The following is a 17,059-nucleotide window of genomic DNA, read 5'->3' on the forward strand; positions in this document are numbered from 1 at the left end:
CCTAAAGGCAATGGTCAACCAATGAACCCTAAACCAAAATAAATCCTTTTTTTACATTGTTCTTCTAGCACAATATGACAAGTAGACAGGTATTAGGCAATGTCTCTTTTCCATATGTAAAATTAATTATAAATTAATAACATAAGGCATAATAACAAATATATTGTTTTCATAAGGGAAATTTGGTATAAAGCAGATTATAAGGTTGTCTACCATGAAGCTCTGGCTTAACACTAAACTACTTGATTTCACCATTTCATCTACTACGCAGTGAATGGCATAGTTATAGCCCAAGAATTATATTCACAAAGCTCTACTGTTTAATCCTACTGCACCAACTCTTAATTAGGTTAAAATAAAATCATTTGCTATCAACATTTAAACATTACATAGCATAAGAAAAAGAGCAAAGATATTTTAAGTGTGATACAATAAGTGTTCCATTTTCTCTCCTTCCTGAGTACTGTTCATTCTTCTTTAATTACGGGCTTATGGACCTTAGCTAATCTGTAAAAGCCTAAGAAGAAAAACATGCCCGGGTTTAGAATACATATATGTTCATTTATTGAGTACTATGTATCCAACTTACACTTTCTCCTTCTACCTAATCATGCGACTTACTTGGAAAACTGGTAAAAACTACCTATCTAGGCCTACTTCTGGAGACTAAATCCTGAGTCTAGAATGGAAACTGAGTTTCTACTATTCCTGGAGGCTCAAGGATCTGACAAAACTACTGACCTAGAGATATCTTTGGCCTTTCTTTCAATATTTGCAATAATTCAGCTGGTGTACAGATTTTCCAATCTTTCTCACCTTGAGGATATATAGCTAAAATGGTTTGAAATTAAAGTGCTGACAGGATAAATCAGGCATGGTGGTGCATGCCTGTAATCCCATTCCTCAAAAGTCTGAAGCAGGAGAATCAAAAATTCAAGGTCATCTTCAGCTACAATGCAAATTTAAGGCTATTCAGTGCTATCCTAGGGGGTGATATATCCAGGCAGGTGGCACAAAGAATAAAGAATTCTAGAAGCAAAAACATTTCTATTTCAGTGGTGTCTTAGTTGGGGTTTCTACTGCTGTGAGGAGATACCATGATAAAGGCAACTTATAAAGGAAGGTTAGCTAGGGGGTTGCTTACAGTTTACAGGGTTCGTCTGTTTTCATTGTGGCAGGGCGTATGGAAGCAGGCAGGAAGGCAGGCAGGACATGGAGCCATGGCTAAGAGCTCGCATCTGATTCACAAGTGACAGCAGAAAGACAGAGTAGTCCTGACATAGGCTTCTGAAAGCTCAGAGCCCATCCTAGTGATCCACCTCCTCCAACAAGCCTACACCTCCTAATCCTTCCTTAACAGTTCATCAAATGGGAAATGAACATTCAAATACATGAGCCTATAGGAAAATATCCTTATTTAAACCACCATACAAGATCAGTACGTGAATACAAAACAAATTATGTTTAAATAAAAAGTATTTCACAAATTATAGCATCTTCTTTTAAAAGGGAATAATTACAAAATCAACAAGATATGTTGATTAGTCAGTAGTTCTAAATGTTGTCTGCGTATTAAAATTACCTGGGAGTGCTAAAATATCTTGAACCTCACAATCACTGAGTAATGAGAACCAGTAGTTTTTGCACAAGCAGGCAAGATGGATTCTTTTCCAACAAGAGTTCAAAGAACACTCTTTTGAAACACAGGATTTAAAAAGGATCAAAAAGAAATTCCATGACAGACGTTATACTGTGATTTACCTGGTCTTGGTCTATTATAATGTGCTCTAAAGTCTGAAAAAATGTTTAGGCAAGAGGGCAAGTTTGCCAACATCCCAACTGTAATTTCAAAATGTGGGATGGTGCAGAGCTCAGTAATTCTACTGAACAGAACAAAAGGTGGAAAAGATATGCTGGGACAGAACTTTATCATGGCCTACTAAATAGTTTATGCTTGAGGAGATACAATTCCCTATCTTTCTTCACTATATGCTAGATATAGATAAACTAAGAAAATGAAGGGCTAGGTGGTGGTAGCTCACGCCTGTAATCCCAGCACTTGGGAGGCAGAGGCAGGAGGATTTCTGAGTTCGAGGCCAGCCTGGTCTACAGAGTGAGTTCCAGGACAGCCAGGGCTATACAGAGAAACCCTGTCTCCAAAAAAACCAAACCAAAACAAAACAAAATAAAACAAGGAAATTAAGGACATGTTCAAAAGTTGAAAGGAAGCAACACAGAGCTCAGTATATGAATTCAAACTAAAGATTTGCTCCCCTCAAGAACACCCCAATTTCAGAGAGCCCATTACCATCCCAGGGTTATGGAGGCCTTTGTAATTCCTTCCTCTAATCTGATCCAGTTAACATAAGATGATGAAGAAAACCAGTATTTGAGCCTCCATTCAAAGAGTCTGAATTACATTAAAGGGCATCCCCCACCGTTCTTAGAGTCAGAGTGCATTTTTAGTCACAGAATACCTTGTACCATACAATAGGATATACACTAGGAAATGCTCATTCCACTAACTGCCTCACACCACTGCCTCACAGTGGATCTAACTCATGGTTCACTCACCTAACAATTTTTGAGCATGTATGTTGTACAAAGTGGAAAGGAAAGAACCCCAGAGGCAATGGCTGGAAACCAACAAGGAGTCCTTGAGGCTTTCCCTATCCAACTCCTTGAATTATTACACAAACAAACTCTGGCCAAAGGAAGTGTAGGTGGATTGAAAACACCACTGGTAGGCAAGTATCTAATAATTCTGGAGAAAATTATCTTTCACTTCTCTCTAAAGGCTACCTGCTTTCTGCAAGAAACCACTTAACATAATCCACCTTTAGGAGGCAGTCAGGTGGCTCAGTCTTATTGGTGGCAATGACTTAAAAATACAGTTTTCATGCCCTAACACAATTACAAACACAAAAAAAGAGACATCACCCAAGCCTTTCAACTAATCATTACCTTAAAAAATAACAGTGATGTTATTTCTAGCCAGTAGCATCTGCCTAAGGCATAACCATAAAGGAGAAAAAAATAAAAGAACTGTTATGAAAATGAGTTCATTTTATTGAAAGCCCCAATAAAGTGAGAAAATGGACTAAGCTGTTCAACATAAAACAGTAGGTAGGAAAGTAGTTGACTGTCAAGACCTCAGCTTTTTTAGTCTACAGATTATTTTAGAGTAGCACAAATGTTTGAGTGCTTGTCTTCCTAAAAAATATGTCTCTGACTCAGAAGTTCTCAGCCAGTGGGTCAAGACCTGGGGGAGGGGGGTGTGGGGGCACTTTCATAGGGGTTGCATATCAGATATTCTGCATATCAGATAATTTACATTATAATTCATAACAGTAGCAAAATTATAGTTATGAAGTAGCAACAAAAAAAATACTTTTATGGCTGGGAGTCACCACAACACAAGAAGAGGTATGAAAGAGCTGCTGTTATTCGGGACGGTGAGAACCACTGCTCTAACTAAAGGCAATACACCACAAATCTTATTGTGAAATAATGGTGAAGAAAGTTCTAGAGTGCCTTCATGAGATATGAAGATATGAAGAACAGAATGTAGATATCAGACAACTGAAGATACAAAAATTTGTACAAGAATATAGTACTATGACAACTGATGGCTACTGGAAGAGAGCGGCGTCAGTTTTCTTCAGAGATGCGGCCCCTTAGAAGCTGCCATGCTCCAGTAGCTAGCCCCACACCCGTGCACATGCTGCCAGCACTAAGTCTACTCTATAGGTTTAAATGAAAAAGAAAGAAAAACATGAAATTAGGAGTAAATAGTGGTTGGTAGTGAGGGTTGGAGAGCTGGGAACTGGGAATAGACTTGATCAAAATACATTACATGCATAAGCTATACCACTCTTGGGACATATATACAAATACAGAGATACTTGCTCATCCATATCTATTGCTTCTCTATTCATAATTACATGAATGCAATTTCCAATCAGTAAAAGCAAAGAATAAATAAGCCACCACCCACACATAATTTGTCAATGGCTATACTCAGACTGTTTTATTTGTTAAGAGAGTCTGTATAGTTCAGGTTTATCTTATTTACTATATAGGGAGGATGGTTATTTATTTTGTGGTAAATAATAACAAAATAATAACAAAATCACCTAAGTATGTTTCATGGGAGCTGATGGAATGTCAAAAGAATGAGATTTTTCTATTGCACATGACTTTTGTTATTATTATAAAACTAAGAAACTATAAAAAATTAAATGTCATGAATATTTAGATTAACTAGATTCTTAAAGTCATATATAGTCATTTAGAAATCAGGTGGTAATGGAATTAGACATCTCCTTACACCATTTAAAGCAGCCACTAAGTACATATACAGCTTATTCTTAAGTCCCAAATGCCAGGAAAGCAAGAAGCTCCTAGGACCCAACGGAGATGACATTAACTGAAATACCCAACAAAGGAGAGAGAAAATCTGGAGAAACCATATCCAGAGGTTAGGCACAGCCCCCAGCTGAGGAATGGGGCCACCCATCCATCTCAAAAATATTAGTCCAGAAGTGCTCCTTTCTAAAGGAAATGCAGGGACAAAGAGTGGAGCAGAGACTGAAAGAAAGTCCATCCAGAGACTGCCCCACCTGGGGATCCAACCCATCTGCAGATACCAAACCCAGACAGTATTGCTGATGCCAAGAAGCACTTGCTGACAGGAGCCTGGTATAGCTGTACCCTGAGAGGCTCTGCCAGAGCCTGACCAATACAGATACAGATGCAGATACACTCAGCCAATCATAGATCTGAGCAAGTGGGCCCCAATGGAGGAGTTAGGGGAAGGACTGAAGGAACTGAAGGGGTTTGAAAACCCATAGGCAGAACAACAACATGAACCAACCAGATCCCCCAGAACTCCGAGGGACTAAACCACCAACCCAAAGAGTACTGCATATGTAGCAGAGGATGGCCTTATCTAGCATCAATGGGAGGGGAGGCCCTTGGTCCTGTGAAGGCTCGATGTCCCAGTGTAGGGGAAGGCTAGGGTGGTGAGGTGGGAGAGGGTGGGTGAAGCAGGGGGGGAGGGAAATGGGATGGGGGTTTGTGGAGGGAAAAATGAGAAAGGGGATAACATTTGAAATGTAAATAATATAACCAATAAAAAATAAATTAAAAATTCAACTCAAATTACATGCTTTTTGGTTCTAAATACCTAAATGAATATCACACAGCCTAGAGTTCTCCCAGTACTGATAAACCACAAACAAAATATACGAGGGAACTAGACATTATGGTACTTATCTGGAATTAGAGCTACTCAGGATGTTGGGAAAATGAATCTCAAATTTCAAGCCTGCCTGAGCTATATAGCAAATTAAAGGCCAGCCTGGGCAAGTAGCACAGCCCTATAACTCAAAAGTTCAAAGCTAGCAAGGCTTACACAGAGAGACCTTGTCACCATTGAAAAAAAGAGGAGGAAGAGGAAGAAGAGAAGGAAGACGTGGTGTGGTGGTAGAAGAGCACGGGTGAGATAAGGCCTAGTGGTAGAACCCGGGCTTACATTGCAAAGTCCTAGAATAATACACACACACACACACACACACACACACGCACACGCACACGCACACGCACAAAACAAGTAACACATATTAAATAAAATCTACTTCTATAAAATTGTTTTTAGTATAAGATTAGTTCGGGGGCTTATTTTTAAAAATCAGTGTTTCACAATATACTATCCAAGTTATCCGAATATAGCTTTTGACAAAACTCCATGTGAAGAACCAGGTTCATTCTATGAAAACAAAACAGAAGCTGCTCTAAGTACCTGATATACCAAATGTCCTGCTTCACTGAAGTGCAGTTGTTTAGTACAAGGTAGAAGGCCTTGTTCTTTTAACTTACCCAAGCAAATATGCAGCATGAATGCTATCGCCAAATAACAAATGTCCAACAAAAGGCCAGAGTAGACCAGGTTTCCCACAATGATGCCCAAAATACATCTTATGTTGGACAGGAAAACATTTCCTCAGAACTCTGTACTGAAGTATTTATAGACTATACACACATATCTTTCCTAAAATAAAGATATGGAGGGTAAGTTATAGCTTAGTAGTACAGCACTTACATAGCATGCAAAGTCAAAACTTAATTTTTAAATGTAATTACTTTTTTATTTTCAATAAAAATTTAGAATGACAATCAAAAGCCAAATCAACTTTAAAGTAAACTTCAAACTTCTTTACCATCCTTTGTTGGTGATGCTATCCAGCAATCAAGATAACCACACAGTACCATACCCTCTCAAATCCTGTCTAATCTTCTGAGGATAAAATGCTAAGTAGTCAGAAGAACAAAAGAGAAAAGAATTACCTCAGGGCTGGCAAGATAGCTCAACATTCTCTGGTAAACGTGCTTACCACACAAGCCTGAGCTAATCACATACTTTTGAAAGAGTTGTATTAGAAGGAGAAGATTTCTAAGTAGATTGACCAAAGTTTGATTCCCCAGAAACCAGGTAAAGTTGGAAGGAGAGAACCAAGTCCCCAAAAAAACACATACAAGCTATGGCAGACACACAGTCTCACACACACACACACACACACACACACACACACACACACTGACACTAGCACACATACCAACTCTAACACACACACAATGACTAATACACACATTGACACTAATACACACACACTGACTCCAACACACACACACTGATGTAACTTTAATTTTCTCAATGCCTATTTTTAATGATGGTTCTTAAATGCTCTAATCCCCGCCCCCCAGCAGAGGTAGTAAAAAAGAAAAGATACAAGGGAAGTGGACCTGTTTAGTAATGGCTCTTGGAGCAACTCCCTTATGTGTTACCTGGAAATTGGCAGTTCAGTTCACAGGTCAGCAGCAGCAGCTCCATCCACTTGAAAACACTTCACAAATACACCAGCAGTCCAGTTTGGAAGTGGGGATGAATCAGCAGCAGTATCACTACCTGGCAGAGACAGTGAGGTCTCAGCCTCAGCATAAATCCGCAGGAGAGGCCAGGGTCAACAGGAATGACAGAAGGTCTCAGCTGTGCCTCTCTCAGTGAAGCCAACAAGCCACACCAGCTCTATAAACAAGCCTAGCTCAGCCTCCTTCACTGGCCATCGAGTCCCATTTATACTCCTCCAAACACCATGTAGCCTCAGCACGAGTCTCTCAGCTGACATCACTCTGCATCAGCCCAAGTCCGTGGAAGCAGCAAGAAACTGCAGCACACCACCAGAGGTTTTTCCATGCATTTCTCTCTATGGAGTCCCTACAAATGCAGCTTAACTATGCAATGTAAGGTGGACCAATACATGGACATTCTTAGGGAAGAATCCTTCATCACATGTCCTTTCACGTTCTTGCTTTAGCAGAACGTCCTTTCACACATGTCTGCTTCAGCCAAACACTCCTTCACGTGTTTGCCCCAGCAAAACATCATCCAACCAATTTTCCAAAGAACCCTTAAGTTCCCACTTCACACTAACTCTAACACACACACACACACAGGTACAAATATACACAGGCACTAACACACACAGATGCTGACACATAAGTACGTGTATACACATAATAATAAAAATAAATTTATTAAAAGTTACCTCAGAGATTAACAAAGGTAATTCCCTTAAAGCTGAAAAAAAAAAAATCAATGCTCAAGTGCCTCTAAATTATCCCTACAACTACTTGGAATAGAAGCCTGTATAACCTAATCTAAAATAAAAAAGAAAATGGATACAGTGTTTTAGGAGAAATTCTAGAAACAATCTCCAGTATACAGACAGTTGTATAACAAGTTACCACTGCATTTCTTTCTTCCTATCTGCAGCAAACACACAACTAGCTACTCAACAGATCTTTCCTCCCCTCCAAAATGTTAACAGAATCCCAGTTTCAAGCTGGAGAGCTATATGCCTCAGAAGGTGGCACATAACAGACACTAAGTCACCCCTTGCATTATTCAACATTCACTGCCGACATCCCTCTGGTGAATGGGGGCAATCCTGTATAAAACTTCAGGCAAATGAGGCTTGTGAGGAACTCAAACAAGAACTTCTGTGAAGCATTTTGTTGTTTTAGTATGGTTTGGTTTTTGGTTTTGTGAGACAGGGCCTCAACAGAGCATAGGCTAGCTTAGAACTCACTATAGAAACCATACTGTCTTTGAACTTGCAATACTAACTTCTGCCTCCCAAGTGTTGGCATTACAGGCACGTGCCAACCAGCAGTAGCCTTAAGAGCATAATTAGGCAGTGTAACAGAGGGTCACTTGCTCTAGTTTCTTCCTCCTTCCTGCCTTGGAAAAGGATGTGAAGTCTAAAGCAGCCATTTTATGATCAGGCAACAAGAAGTGTCCATATCAAGGAAGCCTGAAAAGATGACAGAGTCAAGGACTGGAGGGAACGAAAGAGCTTGATGACACTGCTAAGCAACTGATGTGACGCTGAGAGCTTGACTGAACCCTGAACTGCTCATGTAAAGTATAAATGGCTTATAGTTTAAGTCTCACTAGTATAGCTGAAGGCAGACTTGAATTATAAATTCCCTGTATGGCATACTGTGATTTTCTTGTTTAATTTCACTTATATACATACATACTTTCTGCTTATAAACGCATGCTCGCACACATGCACGCACGCACGCACGCACACACGCACACTCCCGCAGGGGTGGGACATGAGGCGGGAAACATTACTCCTGTACTTCAATTTAATTACTTGGCAGTGGCAGTAGCTTGACCATATGGCTTTATTAAATAAATGCTGTGAGTGGGAAAAAATCTAGGATGAAAATGATACTTAGAATCATGTTTGGTCTTGAGTACCGACTTCGGCCTTTCAAATCCTTTTTAGGAATAGCATAACATAAATAACAAATTGATAATTGTTCTCTATCTGGACTAAATTTCCTTCTTATAACTTAATAAAAAATAAAGCATTAACATTTCATTCTTGGGCTGGAGAGATGGCTCAGCAGTTAAGAACACTGACTGTTTTTCCAGAGGTCCTGAGTTCAAATGCCAGCAACCACATGGTGGCTCACAACCATCTGATGGCTGTAGCCCAATTCTCCAGACTCTTTACACTGTGACACTGGTGATTCTCCCACTGTAACTGAATACAGGGGATACAACAGAACTCAAATACTGGTCAGAAAGTAAGACTAGTCAGTCGTTTTAGCCCTTAACCTACTTTGATGTTTATCCCTGACTCCTGACACCCATCCCTGCACTGCTGTGCCCCAATCCAGTATCCACACCCATCCCACAGTCCTCCTCTGGCACCACCCTTCAATCCTTAGAGTCATTCCCTGACCATACGCAGCAGTGCAGCAGAGTATTAAGATATGGGGATCGGATCTTATAATTTCTTCTTTCTAATGTCTGTTTTCAGTCATCCCTCAGAATTCTCAGGGAAAATAACATCAACAGAACAGACAAAGTAACACTAAAGTGTGTGATCCTCTCTACCCTCTTGTCATTCAGGAGAAAAAAACATGAGTGGTTTTGAATATGGATTTTTAAAACTGAGTATAAACATGTGAAATGGTGCACCTTAATACTCTGTGCCCTGAAATGAGAAGAGCACAGAGCACTCGCCCTGCACACCTAAGCACAATGCCTGTCTTCAGGGAGAGCACTTAGGCAACTGTTGAGTTGTGTGTGTGTCTCAAAGAACTCCATTCTGGTTTTAAAAACTAACTTGCAGCCAACTGGAGTTATTCATTCTATCCAAAATGAATGATGTAAAGCTTCTCTCTTCAAAATTGACAATACAGATAGCCAATAATAAAAAACTCAGATTTGGGGAAAAATAAATTAATTACCAAGATCTTGACTCCTTTTAGAGTCTTAAAGACTTTTAGATAAAGGCTAGCAGTCATACTAAGGAATAGTGCTTAGTGAATATCAAATATATATCAGATGTATAATCAAATGTAAATTTTGAGTGAAAGGTCAGTAAAACTCAGTAAACCATCATTTCCCAAATGATCATGCATATACAAATGAGACAGGGGTCAAAGATTGGTAAGAAGCACAAGATTCCTAAGAATCCTAAGACTCATCAATAGATATTTAATATTATAGAATACAAAAAATTAATGTAGTCTCAGATTCAATGTTGCAACTGCTCTTTAAGGCTCCGGTAGTGCTGAGATTAGATAAATATACATATTTATATGAAAAGACCATTAAACAGTTCATCTTTTTCAACTGTGCATTTGAGTGTAGCCTAATTGTTTTATATACTTTACCTACAACAGCAGGTCAAATACTGAATTTAGAAATTACAGTTATGCAAACTGAGCCATCCCATTCTGTCCTGCTAGTCAATATAGTAAAAAGAATAGCAAAATGCAAAGCAATACTTTTTTTTTTTTTTTTTTTTTTTGGTTTTTTGAGATAGGGTTTCTCTGTATAGGCCTGGCTGTTCTGGAACTCATTCTGTAGACCAGGCTGGCCTCGAACTCAGAAATCGGCATGCCTCTGCCTCCCAAGTGCTGGGATTAAAAGTGTGCACCACCACATTTTAACACTTTTTTTTCCCCAGAGCTGAGGGCCAAACCCAGGGCCTTGTGCTTGCTAGGCCTAGCACTCTACCACTGAGCTAAATCCCCAACCCCCAACATTAACTTTTAATATTAAGTAAATAAATATTTTAAATATTTTAATTTCTGATATGTTAAAAATGACACAGTCCCTACAAAGATATTTGGAATACTTAATTTTTAAAAAGGCATCTTGAGACTAGCATGTCTGAAAACCACTGGGTTATCTCACCCTACTCCCCCACCTCAAAAAATAAAGCAACAGATTACTAAATTGAGCATGGTGACACACGTACCTACAATCCCAGAACACAGGGAAACAGAAATGGGTCACTAGCGCAAAGCCACCCTGTGCCACACAGCAGCCCTGTCTTTAAAAAGTAGTCTTTGTATTTACACATACATATTAAGTATAAATCAGAACATTTCGACTCCTGTTCTAGCAAAACTTACTTTGTGATTCAATTAAATTACTGAGTGTCTGTCTCTAAGGTCTTAGTTATCTCATCTACAAAATAGAACATTCCTAACCAAAAAACCCACAAAATATGTCAAAACATGCAATAAACTATAAGGTATTACTTACAGTAAGAGGTCAAAGTTGAATTTTAAGAACGTTGACCCTTCTATAAAATTTTCCCTATCTTAAATTTTATTACTAAAATCTTTACAGAAAAGTACAAAGTAGAAATCTCTCATTAACCAATAGTTCAAACGCCAAAACATCTAATTTTATTATGTTTCTCTCTCCACAGCAATCGGTAGTATACATTTCAACACACTATTATGTATTTTTTCAAATACATGCAAATATACAGAAAAGAATAAACTCCAAAATACCCATTATCAAGCTTCAGCAAATTTTAACTATTTTATTTATTGCATGCTTGTACCTGTGCCTATCCAGAAGTTTTCAAACAAATATCATACATACATCATTTCACACTTCTAGATTTATCTTTACTAGACCAGAGTTTAATATAACAATACCATATAGACTGCTTTGCTTTTAGTTGGTTTGTATTATCAATGTACCATTCTTACTAGCTATTTTTCAAGTGAATCAACATACCTAACTAGAGCTAAGAAGGAAAGGAAACACTAAGATGCCTATGTTTTGTAGACCACAGACACTTTGCAGAGTCAAGACCTGTGTTCCTGAATGTGCTCCTCCACCAACCAAGTAACAAAAACAAGCAACAGAAACCCAAACACACTATAAAACAGGTCATCGTGTGGCACGTGCACTCGAGTATTCTAAGACGTTGACTAACTAAAAGGACATCGCTTCACTGCTCAGTGAGGGAAAGCACTGTGAACTACGAGAAGAAAGAGGTGACAAGAATCAACCACGCACCATCTCAAAAGGATGAGGTCAGGTCCACAGCAGGGCAAAACCTCAACTGACTCAGCAAATGTTTATCAAAAGACTGTAGTGCTAGGTCCTATCCTAGGATATGAGTTATGTACAAAAAACCCTAATACACACAAGGCCAGGAATGTTGCTCAGTTGGTTGAATGCTTTACTAATAGTATGCAAGAGGACCTAAGGGTTGGATGTACAGAACTGAAAATACTCACCAAAAATGATAAATAATGCAGACAACAAGCAGCACATACCTCTCTGCACGTATCACCCATAAATGTGAAGGGGGGAAAGAAATATGCTTAAAATTAATCATCTTGCTATATCACAACATATATGGTACACCCTTTCCTATAAACTGTGCCAATCAACTACCACTATCATATAGAGATACTAAATACATATTTCCAAAGCACACAAATCAGGTTAGTTTTAGAGTGTTTAAGTTGCAGTATTGTGACACTATCTTTTAAAAAAGAGGGGGGGAAAGTATGGGGCAACACCTGTAATCCAGTGCTTTAAAGGTACAGGCAGCAGGTTCACAAGTTCAAGACCAGCCTCGGCTACATACTGAATGTTAGATCACCCTAAGCTATATGAGAACCTCTCTCTCAAAAAAAAAAATCATAATTAGATTAGAATATCATAATCAAAATAATGTATTCAGAATAATTGGGATGAGGGTGAACATGTACCTCAATTGGTGAGTACTTGCCTAACATGTTTGAAGCCCTGGGTTCAATATCTACTATCACCCAGAGAGTAATAGTGCAGGCTTGTAATCACAGCTCTTAGGAGGTGGGGGGGGGGGGGAAAGGGGTCAGAAGTTCAATGTCATCACAGTTTGGGATACATGTGACCCCTGCCTCAATTAAGTAATTAGAATAATAATAGACGAGTAACTGGAACTGGAAGTAGCTCTCTATAACTTCCTTAATCTTTGTTTGATTCCAGTCATCCAACAGGACTTTTCCAATTACTATTTACTTGTTTGTGGTACTTATTGTTGTCCTTATTGTGTTGTCTTCTCTTCTCAGACTATAAATTTAGTTTATAAGGGCAAAAAACTTTATTTTCAGTTGACAGCATTCGGTCATAAATTTGCTAAATAAGCAGAAGGATAAACAGTTACTCTTCAACCTCCCCAGTTTCCCTTCATCAATACACTGTATACATAGTGATCCTTTAAGGTCAGGATCAAATTCTGTTATCTCTAAACTACATCCTTGAACTTTCCAATTTCTTTTCTCCTTACACAGTAAATCTGGTCCTGTCTAAGAACTGTTTATATCTTGCATACACACACACACACACACACACACACACACCTTAAAATTCTTACAACCTTTCATCCTTAAGAGTATAGACCTGTGCTGGGCATGGTGGCACACGCCTGTAATCCCAGCACTTGGGAGGCAGAGGCAGGCAGATTTCTGAATTCGAGGCCAGCCTGGTCTACAGAGTGAGTTCCAGGACAGCCAGGGCTATACAGAGAAACCCTGTCTCGAAAAACCAAAAGAGTATAGACCTGTGTCCAAAACTCTAAGTATCCATGTAAATAGCATGCCTTATCCTCAGGCATAGTGGTGCACACCTTTAAGTCCGGCACTCTGGAGACAGAGGCAGACATATCTCTGTGAGTCTGACACCAGTCCGAACTAAATAGTGAGTTCCAGGCTAGCCAGAGCTACAAAATGAAGCTCTGTTTCAAAAATAAATGAATAAATAAAACAAAAGAAATAGTATATCTTTAATGAATGTTTTTCTTGATTTGCATGTGAGTCAATTTGGAAATTTAGTTTATAACTTGAATATCTTATGATTTATCCCTCCTGAATCAAAATGGGCCATGAAACTGTAACATGGGTCCTTCTACTTTAAACTTAACTCTGGGAATTAAGTTTTTATGCTTACATATAGTTATAGACTCATAATAATCCATCTCCTCACCCCTAGATTGTGTTTTTATATAAAAAAAAAAAACAGACTTTTTGGTTTCTGAGACCTACATAATTAACTAATATCTCATTGTTGTTGAAGTACCAAGGGGTATTTCCCACTTATACCTCCTTCCTTTCATGCCAAGATACATCCTATTTCCTCCTATCCTGGTCATACCCCTGGCATACACACATACACATACACACACACACACACACACACACACACACTTGTCCTCAGTAATATGCCTTAGATCCTTCTTTTGAAGCACTCTTGCGTTTCTCTAGCCATGTATCTGATGAAATTTCTAACCTCCTATCTCAGTCAGTGTAAGAGAATGGCCTCTTCTTAAAGTATCACCCTGATTCTTTACCTTCAGCCAAACTTCAGGACCCTTCCTTCATAAAGTCAATACTTACCTATATAAATGAAAGAAATGTATAAAATGATGAATTACCCACAACACAAGTAAACTGAGAAAATGACATCTAGCTTTGAAATATATGTAACTTTGGGTAAGATTTACTTTATGATTTTGCTTAAACCAACATTAGTAAGATTTTTTTTTCTTTATGATGGTGAACATCAGTCTCAATTTTAAAATCTAATACAGTTATTACTTTAAAGAGAATCAAGGATCAAGTGTAATTTGTTTCCTATGAAGTCTTTTTAACTGTTGAAATATGCTGAAAAACTTGTTTTCTGTTATGCTTGGTTATCTTCTGGGGGAGTTTTAAGCCAAAAGATTTCCCTCTATTAATCTACTTCTTCAAGTTATGATATCTTCTGTTTGAGAACTCAAGGCACTTAAAAAAACATTGGTGTCCAATGAAATTATTAGTCCAGATAAGATACAACAGAAAACTGTCTTTGTTGGAAATACCAGGAACACATGAGACTCTAGGATAAATTACACTGGTAAATGACATCAAGTTATATTTAACAGGACTTTATGGTTAGTTGAAAATAGAAAAGGCTCAATAATGAAGTTATATAAACTTGTTTGTTTAATATATTAAGCCCAGAAAATGAAAATTCTATGAAATTCAATTTCCTAATTCAGGCAGTTAGAGAAAAAAAAAAGGATATTTTAAAACTCCAACATTGTTCCTGCTCTCTTCTCTAACTCCAGCCAAACTTTCCTTCAAGCTTCTCAGACCTGCTCTTTTTCTATGTGGGAGGGGACACAGGTTTACATCTAGGACCTCACCTCACCCTGGGCCAGACCTACTCTTAAACTAGCTGACCTCTGCCTCCTCTTTCCACTCTACAAATAAATCTTCAATGTTTAAGAAAAAAGGAGGAAGGGGAATTAAGTTACCCGGATCTTCCTCTTTGACCCCTTTCTCAATTACTATAATTAAACCTCTGGCCAAATAGACCAGGAACCCCCAACTTCATATTAACATTTAAACTTTATAGGTACTCAATTACATTCACCAAGGTGAACTAAGAGACAAGAACTTCCAGACTGAAGAGAGTGAGGGGTGGGGAGAGCTGGGTAATTGTGTACTTCTGTTCCTGGCCCTGTCCATTAAAACTTACCATCTGACACACTAAAGTAAAATCAGCACAATTTTAGGATAAGTATTTCACTTGAGTTGCTAAGATACCAGAGAGTAAAATAAAACAAAAAATTGTAAATATCATTATCAACAGTTTATACTTTTTAAACATCGACTTATTCACTACTTACTAAAATTCAAAATAAACTTATTTCTAATTTTCTCTCCATTTGGAATTCTGATAAACACAAAGTATTACACCTAAAAACTAATGATTCGAGCTGAAATTCTGAATTTGTCCATAAGATGGTAAATGTTAAGAAAAGATCAACATCCCACAATGTCTTCAAATACAGTAAACTCCACAGCTTTATTTTTAAAATAAAAACAAAACCCTTTTACAGTGCCTCGTCACATTTTGACTAAAATACACAATGCCACAAATACTTCAGTTTTCAATTTACTTCTCCAAGCTGCTGGGCTTCACCAAATAGAGAATTCTATAAATCTGAATTACAGCCTCAAGTAATTAGAAAGAAATTATCTCAACTGTTAAGCTTTCCCCCCAACTTCTTTTGAAATTTACCTTTAAATGTCTTTTCTTTAAGGGAGATGAAAAAGTGTAGGTTTTTTTTTTGAGGAAGTAGTTGTTAACTGTATGTACCACCAGCTCCAAGGAGTGGCTAAAGAGACTTTCCCCCCTGATAATCTATTTCAGAGAGAGAGAGAGAGAGAGAGAGAGAGAGAGAGAGAGAGCACCGCAGGAGAGAACACATACCTGGTCATTTTCCCAGCAGGTTCGATAGGTTAGATTCACTTGTGAGAGCAGAGTATTTACTTACAATCTTTAAAAGCAAAGTGGCACCCAGCGCACTGTGTAAATAAGAACTTCAGAGGTTTAAAAACCCTCATCTTAAAGACTCACTTCCCCTCGGTTCAAGGGGATGGCACAGCCAACCCCACAGCAAATGAGATTATGCAACAGGTTTTTCCTCTCTAATCATGGGCTGATTAGAGGTGTGCGTTTTCCAAACAATCTGAGACACACAGGACTTCAAAACACCAAGGATCTTTGCAACAGACTGTTTAAGGAAAGTTCTTTCGAATTCTGCAGTAGCCATTCATTTTAAGATCTCCTTGTACTTTCCCCAAGTTTATTACCAGCTTTCTGTAGGAAACAGCCCATCGCCCGCTTTTAAAAGAGTTTGCACGGTTGTCCTCCTCAGGGTTGTTGTGGGGGTTTTTTCCACGTGAAACTACACCATACGCACACACCGTCCGTCGTTTCCCCGTTTTAATTTCTCACAATTTACAGCTACAGTAAATAAAAAGTCACCGACGGACCGTTTTCCTCCCAACACCGTGGCGGGAGCCCCGGAATGGAAGCTGAGGTTTGGGGGTGGGTTTATTTTTCCCCCCCAGGAGATGAGTTTGAGGAAGCGACACCGTCGCTCCCCAGGTGGCCTCGCTGCCTGCACACAAGGTGAATGCGGGATCATGGAAGCAGTCAGGCCGGGGCCCCACTTGGAGGGCGTGTTGTGTAACAGTCTGGAAGTGAGCAGCTTCGCCCGCCCAGGTGTCCGCGACCCGCGACCCGGAGCCCGCTCGCCCGCTCGCCCCCGCTCGGCGCGCCGAGGCCGGGGCGCTCAGCGGCTCGGGCCGACCCCCAGCGCGGCCTACACACCTCCGCCGC

At 39.1% G+C, this 17,059-nt stretch overlaps 1 protein-coding gene across 3 annotated transcripts in view; it reads right to left on the reverse strand.

The window, feature by feature from the left end:
- Window positions 1-17,059, reverse strand: part of Dusp16 (dual specificity phosphatase 16) — an 83,564-nt gene that overhangs the window by 65,925 nt on the left and 580 nt on the right. Inside the window, exon 2 of one of the 3 annotated variants that reach the window (XM_052175106.1) lies at window positions 6,847-6,967. The exons of 1 other annotated variant lie outside the window; for it this stretch is intronic. The gene's annotated coding sequence lies outside the window, so the exon portion shown is untranslated. Of the gene's footprint in view, window positions 1-6,846; window positions 6,968-16,144; window positions 16,247-17,059 lie in introns of those variants that run through there. One more of the 3 variants, XM_052175107.1, reaches the window with a different exon arrangement.

This window comes from Apodemus sylvaticus, chromosome 2 (genome assembly GCF_947179515.1).
Source record: "Apodemus sylvaticus chromosome 2, mApoSyl1.1, whole genome shotgun sequence".
NCBI lineage: Eukaryota > Metazoa > Chordata > Mammalia > Rodentia > Muridae > Apodemus > Apodemus sylvaticus.